The following is a 10504-nucleotide window of genomic DNA, read 5'->3' as shown; positions in this document are numbered from 1 at the left end:
TAACTCTCAATCGCCCCCATTGAACCTTCACGTCTCATCTTGGGATAGGCCGCCCTCTTCCATTTAACAAGGGATTCCAATTCCTTATTAAACCACGGCTCCCTCGCATGACCCTTTCCTCCCTGCCTGACAGGTACATAATTATCAAGGACACTCAATAGTTGCCCCTTGGACAAGTTCCACATATCATTTACACTCTTGCCTTGGAGTCTACTTTTCCAAGCCACACATCCTAAGTCATGCCTCACCGCATCATAATTTCCCTGACCCCAGGTTTAACTCTTGCCCTGTAGTACACACTTATCCCTCTCCATCACGAGAGTAAAAATCACTGAATTATGGTCACTATCCCCAAAGTGCTCACCTACCTCTAATTCTAACACCTGGCCTGGTTCGTTACCCAGAACCAAATCCAGTATGGCCTCACCTCTTGTTGGCCTGTCTACATATTGTGTCAGGAAACTCTCCTGCACACATTGAACAAACACTGACCCATCTAACGAATTTGAGCTATAGCTTTCCCAATCAATATCAGGAAAGTTAAAGTCCCCCATAACAACCACCCTATTCCTGTCACTCATCTCCTGAATCACCTTCCCAATCCTTTCTTCAATGATTCTAGGACTATTAGGAGGCCTGTAAAAGGCTCCTAACAGGGTGACCTCACCTTTCCTGTTCCTAACCTCAGCCCAAACTACCTCAGATGGCAAGTCCTCATCCATCGTCCTTTCCACCGCTGTAATACTATCTTTGACAAGCAATGCCACACCTCCCCCTCTTTTACCCCCACCTCTGTCCCTACTAAAACATTTAAATCCTGGTACCTGCAACAGCCAATCCTGTCCCTGTTCTAGCCATGTCTCCGTAATAGCCACAACATCGAAGTCCCAGGTACCAACCCACGCTGCAAGTTCACCTACCTTATTTCGTATACTTCTTGCATTGAATGGTGATTGTTAACTCTGATTTTGACTTTCATCCCCTGCCCACCTCCTAGCAAGCATATTTCATCCTCCTAACCTTAGCTGGATTTTTCCTTTTGTCTTCCATCCCCTCTGTCCTTCTCAATACCTCCATGAACTATTGCCCCATTCACTATATCACTATTCCTGCTCTTCCCCTGGTGCCACTCCTATTGAGATCTCTGTGCCTAGTCTTGCCCTTACAGCCCAACGCCCATTCAGTAATTCTCCCTCCCTAGCACACCAATTTATCTTACTGTATTGCCCACCCACTTTGGGTGGCACTGTGGCTCAGTGGTTAGCACTGCTGCCTCACAGCACCAGGGTCCCATGTTCAATTCCAGTCTTGGGTACTGGCTGTGTGGAGTTTGCATATTCTCCCTGTGTCTGCATGGGTTTACTCTGGTTTCCTCTCACAGTCCAAAGATGTGCAGGCCAGGTGAATTGGTCATGCTAAATTGCCCATAGTGTTAGGCGCATTGGTCAGAGGGAAATGGGTCTGTGTGGATTACTCTTTGGAGGGTCAGTGTGGACTTGTTGGGCTGAAGGGCCTGTTTCCACACTGTAGGGAATCTAATCTTAAGATCCAGTTCCCACCCTTCTTTCTCCTATGACTGGTACCCTCCCCTGTGCATCTGAGTTTTCTCCAAGGTCTCTCCAGTACCCTCAACAATCACTCCTTTACGGCCCACTCTTTTCCACCCAGGCTGCCTCTCTTTCCTCCTTTTCTGTTAATCCCCAGTTCGCTTCCCCTGCTCACTGTAGTGGAAACTCTGGAGAGGCTGGAAAAATGTTGCCCCCTGGAATCTGCACCGGGAAGTAGGGAAGAGGAGAAGACCCTGAGCAGCAGATACTGGCCACACATCTGTCTCCAATGGGAATTAGTCTTTTCAGAGCAGATCCAAAACCAGCCCACCCAAGTATGAGTCCACCAGTGGAAGTGGGTGTCGCTCCAACATGGCATCAAATGATTCATGACAGAGCAAGCTTCTGCCGGCACGGAATTGTACAGCATGGAAATAGATCCCTTGGTTCAATTCATCCATGCCAACCAGATATCCGAAATTAATCTAGTTCCATTTGCAAGTATTTAGCCCACATCCCTCTAAAGCCATCCTATTCATCCAACCATCCACATGCCTTTTAAATGCTGTAATTGTACCACCCTTTGCCCCTTAGGTCCCTTTTAAATCTTTCCCCTCTCACCTTAAACCTATGCCCTCTAGTTTTGGACTCCCCTACCCTGGGAAAAAAAAGACCTTGTCTATTTACCCTATCCATGCCCCTCATGATTTTATAAACCTCCATAAGATTACCCCTCCGACGCTCCAGAGAAAAGAGCCCCAGGCTATTCAGCCTCTCTCTATACCACAAACCCTCCAACGTCCTTGTAAATCTTTTCTTTCAGGTTTAACAACATCTTTCCTATAGCAGGGAGACCAGAATTGAATGCAGTATTCCAAAAGTGGCCTATTCAATGTTCTGTACAACTGCAACATGACCACCTAACTCCTACACTCAATGTATTGGCCAATGAAGGCAAGCATACCAAACGTCTTTTTCACTATCCTGTCCACCTGCAACTTCACTTTCAAGGAACTAAGAACCTGCAGTGCAAAATCTCTATGTTCGGCAACAAGAGACAGACGTTGAGGGACCAAGAGGCACAACCTCTTTTGGCAGTACGAAAGGCATGAGAAAGGATAAGGAAATGGCCTGAATACCAAATACATTAGTTCCCTCCACCCCGTACCCACTGGGAATACGTTCCAGGATCTACTGTGGAAGCCCAAAACCGCGGATAGGAGTGAACCCATTCAATTAAATGGGAAACATGCCTTCCCGGCAGCCCCCTGGTTCCTGGTTCCAGACTTTTCCAGAACGTTCCCTGTAATACGTTCCAGTAAACCGTGAGTAACTGAAACTGCAGAAAATGGTTCAGCGGATACGGGAGGTCGCCTCGTACATAAAATGTGAGTCAACTACCTGGAGACAATGAGCGTCAGTCCAGGGGGAGACTTTCACACTTAATGGAAATAGTCACTGACCTCCGTTTCCTTCTTCACATGACTTGGCTGCAAGAATTCATGTTCACCTCATTTGCCCCCTGAATGTCCAACCTTTTTGCCTCGGGATCCTTCCAGGTCTCAGCTGCAGACTCCCAGGGGGGTCTCTCAGTTGTCTTCGCAACAGGGTAGTCATGTTATGTCTGATAACCACCTTCTCCAGGATATCTGATTGAACAGATTACAAGACCAATACAGCCTCTCAAGCCAACAGTGGGGACCCAGCTTCAAGTCGATTTTCCTGCTCCTCAGATGCTGTCTGATCTTCAAAGTCTGTGAGAAGATTTGTAGTTCGGGTGCTCGTTGTTTTGGTTCTGTTCGCTGAGCTGGGAATTTGTGTTGCAGACGTTTCGTCCCCTGTTTAGGTGACATCCTCAGTGCTTGGGAGCCTCCTGTGACGCGCTTCTGTGATGTTTCCTCCGGCATTTATAGTGGTTTGTCTCTGCCGCTTCCGGTTGTCAGTTCCAGCTGTCCGTTGCAGTGGTCGGTATATTGGGTCCAGGTCGATGTGATTATTGATTGAATCTGTGGATGAGTGCCATGCCTCTAGGAATTCCCTAACAGGACAAACAGGAAGACAGCTAACGATCCGCATCCATGAACACCAACTAGCCACGATACGACCAGCTATCCTTAGTAGCCACACACGCAGATGACAAGCAACATGAGTTTGACTGGGACAACACTACTATTATAGGACAAGCCAAACAGAGAACAGCCAGGGAATTCCTAGAGGCATGGCATTCATCCACAGATTCAATCAATAAGCATATTGACCTGGACCCAATATACCAACCACTGCAACGGACAGCTGGAACTGACAACCGGAAGCGGCAGAGACAAACCACTATAAATGCCAGAGGAAACATCACAGAAGTGCTTTACAGGAGGCTTCCAAGCACTGAGGGTGCTGACTGATCTGCTGTGCTTTTCCAGCACCATACTCTCAACTCACCTCTACAGCTAGCTGAGCCCAGGTCCACAGCATCATGGACTGTATACTATGATTACTGCAATGTTGAAATTTTAACTTTGTTCTTTCTTCCTACCTTGTTCTTATGATTCTGTACCTCGGTACTTGCATCTAAGATGGCACCTTGTGTGGCAACATTGTACGCTCTTCACTGTACTTTTGTTCTTGAATATCTGTGATAATTAAAGTAAAATTGGCATACCGATGGTGACTGGGGAGAGATCTGTGAAAAGAAAAGGGTAATCTTCAATCAGTGTGCAGTTGGTATGTGACCATCGCAAGACCATCTCACATGTCTATGTGCCCATTTTCCTACAAGGTGCCCTGACTCAACTGTTCCCCTCACAGCTCCAAGTTTTTTTCTCTCCAGATGGATTCTGGGAGGCAAGGGCCACCCTTTGAGGAGGTAAATTCTAAGACCACTGAGGCATCCTTAAACAGATCCCCGGTGTCAATGCAATAAAGGCCATTCCCAAATAAGGGCGTTCATTGGGCAGGCTATAAACCTGCTAAACATTAGATGAAGATGTTTCAATTGACTTGAGGGTATTCTCCAATTGACAGCAGCCGGGGTTTCCTTTGCGACCGCATGTTGCCCAACCTGGCACAGAGGAGGAGCGTGGCACTCGCTACAGGAGAAGGTAAGGAAGGCACCACTCCCCCCTCTGAAGTGGAAATGGAATCTTAGTGGACACTTGAGGTTGAAGGAGCAGAGCTGTTGGGATTGAGGATGGAGGCGTGTTGGATGATGGGCTCAGAGGTGTACTGAGGAGGCCTCAAATTTTGCGAAATCTGCAAGGAACCTCCTCATTCAACAACACTTCAGTCGAGTGATTGCTGGGAGGAGATGGTGACAGTGCATTGGCTGAGGACTAAGCCTTTACAGGGATGGCAAAGAGACTGACATTCTTCCTAATGATGCACCAGCTGCAGTCTCCATGCATATGTGAGAACTTGATATGCAGCAGTTCTTCTGAGTGATATGAACAGATTACAGATCATTGCATAAAACATTCTAGTTTAAGGTACAAATACTTCTGAAAGTTTTCCTCTCCCTATGTATATGATCCAAACACTACAATAACCTTTTCAGTGATCTATCTGATGTGGTGAACTTCACACTTTTATGCTCCTGTGCAAGATGGCGACAGAGTAGGGTTTTTAAACTGGAGCTCATCCACTCCATCAGTTCCTTCCCTTCTTTTCTCCTCTAGTCGTGTTTTTTCCTTTCTTTCTCTCCTTACATCCATTCCTCTGACAGGCTCAATGGTCTCCTGGCCTTGAGGTGAAGCCCAGTGCACACTGCCCGCTTTATACCTTCATGATTGCAATGCTGATCTTTTACTTTTATTTCTTTATTTTTTAATTCATACCCAAGAGTTTGAATCTAGAAATCTTTGTATCTAAGGTGGTGTTTTTTTGCTCTACTCTTGTCCCTGTACTTGGTGGGCAGCATGGTGGCACAGTGGTTAGCACTGCTGCCTCCCAGCGCCTGAGACCCGGGTTCAATTCCCGCCTCAGGTTTGCACGTCTCCCTGTGTTTGCGTGGGTTTCCTCCGGGTGCTCCGGTTTCCTCCCATAGTCCAAAGATGTGCAGGTCAGGTGAATTGGCCATGCTAAATTGCCCGTAGTATTAGGTAAGGGGTAAATGTAGGGGTATGGGTGGGTTGCGCTTCGGCGGGTCGGTGTGGACTTGTTGGGCCGAAGGGCCTGTTTCCACACTATAATGTAATCTAATCTAATCTAATCTACTTGAGTATGTGTGACAATAAACCCAATTCTAATTAGATCTGTACAGCACGGAAACAGACCCTTTGGTCCAACTTGGTCATGCCAACCAGATATCCTAAATTCACCAATTCCATTTGCCAGCATTTGGCTCACATCGCTCTAAACTTTCTTATTCATATACCCATCCAGATGCCATTTAAATGTTGTAATTGTACCAGCCTCCACCACTTCCTCTGGCAATCCATTCCATATGCACACCACCCTCTACCTGAAAACATTGCCCCTCAGGTCCCTTTTAAATCCTTCCCCTCTCACCTTAAACCTATGCCCTCTAGTGTGGTACTCCCTCATCCTGGGGAAAAGAGCTTGACTATTTACCCTATCTGTGCCCCTCATGATTTTATAAACCTCTATAAGTTTAACCCTCAGCCTCCAGTGCTCCAGGGAAAAGAGCCCCAGCCTATTCAGCTTAACTCTTCAATCTTGGCAATATCCTTGTAAATCTTTTCGGAAACCCTTTTAAATTTAACAACGTATTTTCCTAGAATTGAACGTTGTATTCCAAAAGTAATCTAACCAATGTCCTGCATAGCTGCAACATGACATCTGAAATCCTATACTCAATGCATTGGCCAATAAAGGCAAGTGAACCAAACGCCTTCCTCACTATCCTGTCTACCTGGGACGTTCCAATTCCAATTCCAATTCCAATTCCAATTCCAATTCCAATTCTAATTCCAATTCCATTTCTAATTCTAATTCTAAATGCTCACCGTTACCTTGGAGAAGTAGGTACAGTGTTCTCTCGTTCTTGTCGAAACAACTGAGAAGTGCTGTGGTGTCCAGCTAATTGGGCAAAGAACCATTGGGTTCCCTTCTTGCTGCTACACTTCAACTATTGTTCCTTAGTCTAGGAGTTCACAAATGATGGAGGGAAGTTGAGGCACAGTGAGATTCCCAACATTGTGTGCTGGAAGCTGCTCTGTAGAGGAGTGAATCACCAGCAGAACATGGTGGAGAATGATGTGAGCAATCTTGTTAGTGTCACATAATTATGTAAAGGCCTGGAAGGAGGCAGTGTCTACACCAGTGTCTAAGGGAATGTTTGTAACTACCTTGCTGTAAATAAAGAAATTAAAGAAAAACACCTTGGACTCAAGAAATCCTTGGGAAACTGAAGTTAGCTAAACCCTATATATTCAATATAGTATAGTGCTAGCAGTAAAGTAATAAAACTAAGAGACAGTGAGGACTGCAGATGCTGGAGATCAGAGTTGAGAGTGTGTTGCTGGAAAAGCACAGCAGGTCAGGCAGCATCTAGGGAGCAGGAAAATCAACGTTTTGGGCCGGAGCCCTTCAGCAGAAATGGCTGATGAAGAGCTCCGTCCTGAAACATCGATTTTCCTGGTCCTCGGCTGCTGCCTGACAATAGACAATAGACAATAGGTGCAGGAGTAGGCCATTCTGCCCTTCAAGCCAGCACCACCAGTCATTATGATCATAGCTGATCATCCTCAATCAGTATCCTGTTCCTGCCTTATCCCCATAACCCTTGATTCCACTATCCTTAAGAGCTCTATCCATCTCTTTCTTGAAAGTATCCAGATACTTGGCCTCCACAGCCTTCTGGGGCAGAGCATTCCATACACCCACCACTCTCTGGGTGAAGAAGTTTCTCCTCAACTCTGTTCTAAGTGGTCTACCCCTTATTTTTAAACTGTGTCCTCTGGTTCGGGACTCACCCATCAGCAGAAACATGCTTCCTGCCTCCAGAGTGTCCAATCCTTTAATAACCTTATACGTCTCAATCAGATCTCCTTTCAGCCTTCTAAACTCAAACGTATACAAGCCCAGTCGCTCCAATCTTTCAGCGTAAGATAGTCCCGCCATCCCGAGGGAATTGACCTCGTGAACCTACGCTGCACTCCCTCAATAGCTAGAATGTCTTTCCTCAAACTTGGAGACCAAAACTGCACACAATATTCCAGGTGTGGTCTCACCAGGGCCCTGTACAGCTGCAGAAGGACCTCTTTGCTTCTATACTCAATTCCTCTTGTTATGAAGGCCAGTATGCTATTAGCTTTCTTCACTGCCTGCTGTACCTGCATGCTTGCTTTCATTGACTGATGTACAAGAACACCTATATCTCATTGTACTGCCGGTTAACTAACTTGACTCCTTCCTGTTCTTGCCACCAATGTGGATAACCACACATTTATCCACATTAAACTGCATCTTCCATGCATCCGTCTACTAACCTAGCCTGTCCAGGTCACCCTATATTCTCCTAACATCCTCCTCACATTTCACCCTGCCATCCAGCTTTGTGTCATCAGCAAATTTGCTAATATTACTTTTAATACCTTCATCTATATCATTAATGTACATTGTAAAAAGCTGCGGTCCCAGCACTGATCCCTGCGGCACACCACTGGTCACCGCCTGCCATTCCGAAAGGGAGCCGTTTATCACTACTCTTTGTTTCCTGTCAGCCAACCAATTTTCAATCCATGTCAGTATTTTGCCCCTAATACCATATGCCCTAATTTTGCTCGCTAACCTCCTTTGTGGGACTTTATCAAAGGCTACATCCACTGAATCTCCCTTGTCCATCTTCAGAGTTATATCCTCAAAAAATTCCAGAAGATTAGTCAAGCATGATTTCCCTTCATAAAGCCATGCTGACTCTGACCTATCCTGTTTCTGCTATCCACATGTGTCGTAATTTCGTCCTTTATAATTGACTCCTGCATTTTTCCCACCACTGAGGTCAGACTAACTGGTCTCTAATTCTCTGTTTTCTCTCTCCCTCCTTTCTTAAAAGGTGGGACAACATTAGCCACCCTCCAATCCATAGGAATTGATCCTGAATCTATAGAATATTGGAAAATGATCACCAACGCATCCACGATTTCTAGAGCCACCTCCTTCAGTACCCTGGGATGCAGACCATCAGGTCCTGGGGACTTATCAGCCTTTAGACCTAACAGTGTCTCCAACACAATTTCCTGCCTAATATAAATTCCCTTCAGTTCAGGTCCTTCAGCCACTATTACATCTGGGAGATTGCTCGTGTCTTCCCCAGTGAAGACAGATCTAAAGTACCAATTCAACTCTTCTGCCATTTCTTTGTTCCCCGTAATAAATTCATCCGTTTCTGTCTTCAAGGGCCCAATTTTAGTTTTAACCTTTTTTTTCTTTTCACATACCTAAAAAAGCCTTTACTATCCTCCTTTATATTTTGGCCAGTTTACCTTTGTACCTTATTTTTTCTTTGCATATTTCCTTTTTAGTTATCCTCTGTTGTTCTTTAAAAGCTTCCCAGTCGTCCGATTTCCCACTCATCTTTGCCATGTTATACTTTTTCCCTTTTGTCTTTATATGGTCCTTAACTTCCCTCGTCAGCCATGGCCACCCCTGCCTCCCCTTAGGATCTTTCTTCCTTTTTGGAATGAACTGATCCTGCATCTTCTGCATTATACAGAGAAATACCTGTCATTGTTCCTCCACTGTCATCCCTGCTTGGGTATTGCACCATTGAACTTTGGCCAGCTCCTCCCTCATAGCTCCATAGTTCCCCTTATTCAACTGAAATATCGTCACTTCCGATTCTACCCTCTCCCTTTCAAACTGCAGATTAAAGCTTATTGTATTATGGTCACTACCTCCTAATGGCTCCTTTACTTCAAGGTCACTGATCAAATCCGGTTCGTTGTACAACACCAGATCCAGAATTGCCTTCTCCCTGATAGGCTCCAGCACAAGCTGTTCTAACAATCCATCTCGGAGGCACTCCACAAAGTCCCTTTCTTGGGGTCCAGCACCATCCTGATTCTCCCAGTCTACCTGCATGTTGAAATCTCCCATAACAACTGTAGTAATATCTTTGCGACAGGCCAATTTCAGCTCCTTATTCGACTTACACACTACATCCATACTACTGTTTGGGGGCCTGTAGATAACTCCCATTAGGGTCTTTCTACCCTTAGAATTTCTCAGCTCAATCCATACTGACTCTACATCCCCTGATTCTAGGTCCCCCCACGCAAGGGACTGAATATCATTCCTTACCAACAGGGCCACCCCACCCCCTCTGCCAGTCAGTCTGTCCTTACAAAAGCACGCATAGCCTTGAATATTCATTTCCCGGGCCCTATCCACTTGAAGCCACGTCTCAGTTATCCCCACAATATCGTAGCTGCCAATTTCCAAATGAGCCTCAAGCTCATCCACCTTATTTCTAATGCTTCGTGCATTCATATATAATATTTTTAATTTGTTTCTCCCCTCACCCTTCCTATCAATCCCTATTTCACTTGACCTTACGGCATGATCCTTTTTTGAGTTTTCTGCTCCATTGATTCCATTGTCATTCCCGACTTCTCTTGTTCTAACTTTCCCTTTAACTTCCTTCTTAAACCTCCAGCTTGTCCCCTCCCCCCTGCTATTTAGTTTAAATGCAGCTTAAATGCAGCTGACCTGCTGTGATTTTCCAGCAATACACTCTCAGCAATGAAACTAAGACAGGAATCAAATGTCTGTGAACCCTGTGCATCAATAACGGAAAAGGTTGGTAATGCAGTTAGAGGTAGGCACTATAAAAGCCCTGGTGCTCACCTTCCACCCTACCAACCTTCGCATAAACCAAATCATCCGCCAACATTTTCCCCACCTCCAAAAAGACCCCACCACCAGGGATATATTTCCCTCCCCACCCCTTTCCGCCTTCCACAAAGACCGTTCCCTCCGTGACTACCTGGTCAGGTCCACGC

Source organism: Chiloscyllium plagiosum, chromosome 39 (assembly GCF_004010195.1).
Source record: "Chiloscyllium plagiosum isolate BGI_BamShark_2017 chromosome 39, ASM401019v2, whole genome shotgun sequence".
NCBI classification, from domain to species: Eukaryota; Metazoa; Chordata; class Chondrichthyes; order Orectolobiformes; family Hemiscylliidae; genus Chiloscyllium; species Chiloscyllium plagiosum.
This window is presented reverse-complemented; position numbering follows the sequence as displayed.